This window comes from Enhydra lutris, unplaced genomic scaffold (assembly GCF_002288905.1).
Source record: "Enhydra lutris kenyoni isolate GAN:26980312 unplaced genomic scaffold, ASM228890v2 scaffoldscaffold19, whole genome shotgun sequence".
Classification (NCBI taxonomy): domain Eukaryota; kingdom Metazoa; phylum Chordata; class Mammalia; order Carnivora; family Mustelidae; genus Enhydra; species Enhydra lutris.
This window is the reverse complement of record NW_019154103.1, coordinates 32,689,628-32,696,471: the sequence shown is the minus strand read 5'-3', so window position 1 is coordinate 32,696,471 and position 6,844 is coordinate 32,689,628.

The window sequence follows — 6,844 nt, the reverse complement described above, 5'->3', positions numbered from 1 at the left end:
AAGGAAACAGTTAACAAAACCAAAAGACAACTGACAGAATGGGAGAAGATATTTGCAAATGACATATCGGATAAAGGGCTAGTGTCCAAAATCTATAAAGAACTTAGCAAACTCAACACCCAAAGAACAAATAATCCAATCAAGAAATGGGCAGAGGACATGAACAGACATTTCTGCAAAGAAGACATCCAGATGGCCAACAGACACATGAAAAAGTGCTCCACATCACTCGGCATCAGGGAAATACAAATCAAAACCACAATGAGATACCACCTCACACCAGTCAGAATGGCTAAAATGAACAAGTCAGGAAATGACAGATGCTGGCGAGGATGCAGAGAAAGGGGAACCCTCCTACACTGTTGGTGGGAATGCAAGCTGGTGCAACCACTCTGGAAAACAGCATGGAGGTTCCTCAAAATGTTGAAAATAGAACTACCCTATGACCCAGCAATTGCACTGCTGGGTATTTACCCTAAATATACAAACGTAGTGATCCGAAGGGGCACGTGCACCCGAATGTTTATAGCAGCAATGTCTACAATAGCCAAACTATGGAAAGAACCTAGATGTCCATCAACAGACGAATGGATAAAGAAGATGTGGTATATATACACAATGGAATACTATGCAGCCATCAAAAGAAATGAAATCTTGCCATTTGCGACGACATGGATGGAACTAGAGGGTATCATGCTTAGCGAAATAAGTCAATCGGAGAAAGACAACTATCATATGATCTCCCTGATATGAGGGAGAGGAGATGCAACATGGGGGGTTAAGGGGGTAGGAGAAGAGTCAATGAAACAAGATGGGATTGGGAGGGAGACAAACCATAAGTGACTCTTAATCTCACAAAACAAACTGAGGGTTGATGGGGGGAGGGGGGTTGGGGGGGTGGGATTATGGACATTGGGGAGGGTATGTGCTATGGTGAGTGCTGTGAAGTGTGTAAACCTGGCGATTCACAGACCTGTACCCCTGGGGATAAAAATATATGTTTATAAAAAATAAAATTAAAAAAAAATTTAAAAAAAAGAAATAAAAATTATTGATGAAAATTAAAAAAATAAATAAATAAACAACCTAACCTAACCCTAAAGCTAGAAAAGGAACAAAACCCAAAACCAGTAAAAGAAGGAAATAATAAAGAGTAATGTAGAAATAAACAATATATAAACTAAAACACGCACAAACAATAGAAAAGATCAATGAAACCAGGATCTAGTTCTTGGAAAAAATCAACAAAGTTGATAAAACTTTAGCCAAACTCACCAAAAAGAGAGAGAGAAAGAGAGATGACTCAAACAATATTGGAAATGAAAGAGGATAAATGACAACTAATACCATAGAAATACAAAGGATAAGAAAATATCATGAAAATTATATGCCAACAAAGTCAACAACCTGAAAGAAATAAATTCCTAGAAACATATCATCCTGCAAAAGAGGAAGAAATACAAAATTTGAACAGACTGATTACTAGCAATCAAAAGACTCTAAACTGGGGCACCTGGGTGGCTCAGTCAGTTGAGCATCTGCCTTTGGCTCAGGTCATGAACTTGGGGTCCTGGGATGGAGCCCTGCTTCTGGGTCTCTGCTCAGCAGGGAGTCTGTTTCTCCCTCCCCCTCAGCCCCTCCCCTGCTCATGCCTGCCCTCTCCCAAATAAGTAAAATTCTTAAAAAACAAACAAACAAAAACTCTGAATAAACAAAACTCCAGGACTAGATGGCTTCATAGGTGAATTCCACTGAATATTTATTTATTTATTTTAAAAATTTTATTTATTCATTTGTCACAGAGAGAGATCACAAGTAGGCAGAGAGCCAGGCAGAGAGAGAGGTGGAAGCAGGCTCCCCGCTGAGCAGAGACCCCCCCCGATGTCGTGCTCGATCCGAGGATCCTGAGATCATGACCTGAGCTGAAGGCAAAGGCTTAACCCACGGAGCCACCCAGGTGCCCCTCCACTGAACAATTAAAGAAGAGTTCATACTTAAGCTTCTCAAGCTGTTCCAAAAAAAAAAAAAATAGGAAAAAAGGGAAAGCTTCTAAATCATTCTATGGGCTAACATTACCCTGCTCCCAAGACCAAAGACATTACAATAAAAAAGAAGTACAGGCCAATATCTGATGAACACAGATGCAAAAATCTTCAACAACAAAATATTAGCAAACCAAATCCACCAATATGTTAAAAAAAATCAACCACTATGATCACGTGGGATTTATTTCTGGGATGCAAGGTGGTTCAATATTTATAGATCAATCAATGTGAGACATCACATCAAGACAAAGAATAAAATCCATATGATTATTTCAATAGATGCAGGAAAAGCACTTGCCAAAGTGTAACCAGATTGCCAAAGTATAATCCAACACAGTAGATTTAGAGGAAACATATCTCACCTAATAAAGACCATTTATGAAAAACCCACAGACAATATCATACTCAACACTGGGGAAACACTGAGGTCTTTTCCCCTAAGCACAGTGAGATACCATCACAACTGTCAGAATGGCCAAAAGAAAAACACAAGAAACAAGTTCTGGTGAGGATGTGGAGGAAAAGGCACTCTCTTGCACTGCTGATAGGAATGCAAACTGGTGTGCCATTGTAGAAAACAGTATGGAAATTCCTAAAAAAATTATAAACAGAATTATAGATCCAGTAATTTCACTATGTGGTATTTACCCAAAGAGTATAAGAACTCCTATGTTTAGTGCAGCATTATATTATACAAACACACACACACACACACACACACACACACACACACACACACACAGTGGACTGTTACTCAGCCATATAAAAGAATGAAATCTTGCCATTTGCATTAACTATGGAGAACAAACTAATGGTTACCAAAGGGGAGGTGGGTGAGGGGATAGATGAAATAGGTGAAGGGAATTAAGAGTACAGTCATCATGATTAACACTGAGCAATGCACAGAATTGTAAAATTGCTAAATTGTATACCTGAAATTAATATAACACTGTTTGTCAATTATACTAGAATTAAAAAATAAATAAATAGATACAATTTAAAAAATAATTATTAAGCACAACATTTAGGCAAACAAAATACTTCTTCAAATTAAACTTGTAAGCTAGCACAAACCACCATGGTCATGGAATAAATCCCCAAAGTTTGCCTGATGGGATTTGTCAGGGCCCAGCAAATGATGGAGCATAGGCAGAGAGGGGGAAAAAGTCTGTTGCAGGGAGCTTGGGAGGACATATTGTGTCCTCCAATTGTGTCCATATTGTGCTAGGCCAGACAGGTAAATCATGCCTGATTCGTAAGTGGTTTGATCATCCCGTTATATATATAGAAATAAATTAAAGAAACCCAAATATTGATATGTCAAATTTATGGAGCCTATTCATCTCAGATCCTGGCGTGCCCAAAGCTGAAAAAAGATTGTTGCATTCATGTCAAGTTGCTTTTAGACTGCTGCATTTTACTTCATGGGTTACCTGGAAAGATGAATCACTGTTTTGCCAGTGAGCATCTTCAAACAAAGAGGAGAATAAGATTGACATCACTGTTCAGATCCATTAGTCAAACTACAGTAGCTCTGGACAGGCATTTTCCAAAATACATCAGCCTCATTTATACCCAACAGCAACAACAGACAGTAGGCATTTTTCTACTGTGGCACGAGCTTCCAAATACGAAGACAGAAAGTGGTTTTTGACACACACTGCTTTTAGGAAAAAGATTGGAAGTGGGAGGTAAAATAACAGAGTAAATGTCTATATCCTAATGATTACAGAGAGGAAAGAAAAACTTGACTTTACTTAAGGGCTGGATTAAAATCACTGAGGGAACAAAAGAATACAGCAGGAAGTCAACTGGTATGATAAACAGTGATCTCAAAAGATATGCCACTTACGTCTAAATGTGCCTAAGGAAGTAGAAGATTCTGCTTATTCTTGACAATTTTTGTTCCAATAATATCATCCCACTGTTTATTGGTTTTAAGTAGTTCATTCCTTGTAGTTCGGGCATCCTGCATACCATAACATTATTAATTGGGATTCTGATAATATACTATCTAAAAATGAAAGAATTGGTCATTTAACTTTTCCTGGTCACTGATGCACTGAGCAGAATGTATGTTTTACCTGTTTTTAACCTGGATTAATCTAGTCCTCTACTATTGGAGTGAAATATGCCAGCTGAGAGTAAATCTGATTTCTTATTACTGTAGAAAAATAATATGTTATTTATTTGCACATGTAATGGTTAGTGTGGCAGGTAATATGTCCATGATCTCACTTAGGTTTTAATTCTCACATCAAAATTTCAACTAAATCATGACATTTCATTTCTGCTTTTACATCTGAGGAAAAAACAAGATACAAAGAAGTTAAAAATTAGCTCAAAATCAGACATTTTAGAGGTGGAATATTCAGAATATGCTCTTCAGTCTTCCTGGCTCCAAACTCTGCATTTTCCACTCATCTATACTGACCTAAGGAAGAGGGAGTCAGAGCTGACAGATGAGAGGAGAACTGTTCTATATGTGATAGTTAACATTCAACCATTTGTGATAGCATAAAACTAAGGCAGGCAGGCCACATGACAAGAATTCCCTTTGTAGAGCCCATACTACAAACCTAAGGGCAAGGATTATTTTGCGTGTGTTCCCACCTTTACCCCGCAAAGTACACGACTTAGTGGTCTTTCACCAAAAGCAGTCAGATGAATGAGCACTGATCAAATATCAGTGTCCATAAATGTGGGGAGTCTGGGGAGAGTAGACTAACCCTCAGATAGGGAGTGTGTACAAAATTCTGTAGTGGCTTTAGAATATCTAGAAAGGATGGACCTAGGGGTAGCCATGTGATTAAAAAAAAGAAAAGAGCGACTGGGAGAATTTGTCTTGAATCTGCACTTACAGGAAAAGAACAGTTTGTGTTTAATGTATGTTGCCTTAGAGTCACTTTGGGGCTGGTGGATATCACAAAGCGCTAAAATGCTTCAGAGCCCACATCCTACTCCAGTGACTTAAAAGGAAGAGCATTGGGGAAAATCACAGGATATGAGGGATGGGGAGGACAGCTGCAGAGGAACTTGGAGATGGCTTTCAGATTAGCAGTCATGAGTTCAGACTGATTTTGCACGAAGGATGAAGTGGGTATTGGGAGAGAAATGGACACAGCCTGAGAAGGTCTTCACATACAGTTGGCATTATCTCCAGGGATGGAGTAAAGGTGGAAGCAGAAACGGCACCGTGGTTGGTTGGTGGTGGTTCAAGTTACTGAGCCTTGAGAGTTATGAGAGCAGGACTCTCATAGAGACAGATGGCCAACTGTGCATTGTGGAGAAATCGGAGGAGCACTGAGGCCAAGAAGCAACCAAAGGGAATTTTGGCAAAGTGTAAATCAGTAGTGAGGGGATAAAAGTGATACCTGAGGGAAATACGCTGTTTTGGCAGTCTAAATGAGTCTGGGGCAGAGGGGACTCGAAATTATTTTTTCTCTTCACCATGCCTCATTTTCTTTACAAAATCCATCCTCTTCCTCCACAAGCATTTAAAAAATTAATCAATAAAAAATCTTGGATTTTCTGTGGCCTCAGTATCTCCCAGAGATTAAGCCTACTTTCTGTGGGTTTAAAAGAAAAAACAAAAAGCATATTTAATAACAAAGTTTTGGAGCAGAGTTAACAAACAGGAGGCTGTAGGCTCTGAAGGCTCCTTCTCATCTGCATGCCACCACTGCTCACTGTTACAAGAATGCAGCTTTACACCTTCCTCTGGAAGTATCCTTATTCCTGCTGACAGCAGGATTAATGGCTGTGCTCAGAAGAAAGTCAACTGTCACAAAAAGTTTACTTCCTATAGTTGTCTTTCCTTTCTTTGTGCCGTGTAAGCTTTTTTTTTTTTTTCCCTTTTCTGGATTAAATGGTGTGTTGTTCAGAATTCTTCATGGCAGACCACAGAACCTGCTAGATCAAGCAGAATGGGAAGAACTACAGTGTATAGGTAGTTCATACAATGTTTGGAAGACTGAGGAAAAGGTTCTAGCCTCCATGCCCACACTGTGTAATGGACCACAGAGATTCTGCCACACCAGAAGCCACTACCCTAACTGCCAACACTAGAACCATGTGGCTTGTGTTCTTATTTTTAAAATTATTTGTTAATTTATAATAATTACTCTGACAGGTATATAGCTTATATTCTTGCTGTCTTGCCCAACAACAACTCTAGTGACTGTAGTTATTGTTCATTGGAGAATTTCTATGAAATGGGAAGAAATCTCATATTTAGAGTTCTGAAGAGAGATTAAGAAATCATTTTGAATCTCCTGGCTTAAGGTAGCCTCGTGGATGCATAAATCTGACATTTTCAGTATGTGAACATGTTCTGTGACTACATCTTCTTAGGAGCTTTACAAACTCATTTAGCACATTGCTCAAAAAGAAACTAAATCAAAGTAACTGGTATATGGTATTGGGTTTCATGGATTATGAAGTGGCCTCTACAGTCTGACAGGAGCAAGAAGCAAGGGAGGCTGTGAGTTCTGTGGCACCAGCCATGGACTCGGCTCATTCCCTCAAACCCGCAGCTGCCTTGGGCACCTCAAACCTGCGTGCAACCAACCACCTGGGGTCTGTGACTCAAGGTCAGAAGCTATCACCTTACAAAGGTGTTAGAAGAAAGCAGTTCAGTTCAATGCCATAAAAAATATTGAAACAAGGATTAAGAAGACCCTTAGAAAAGGATTAAGACCCATTCTTTTTCAAGGGAGAATAAGACTTATTTTTTAGTATTAGTTATTGTTTAATATAGTAAAATCCCTTTTTAAGAGATAAAAGTCAAAAGAATGAAT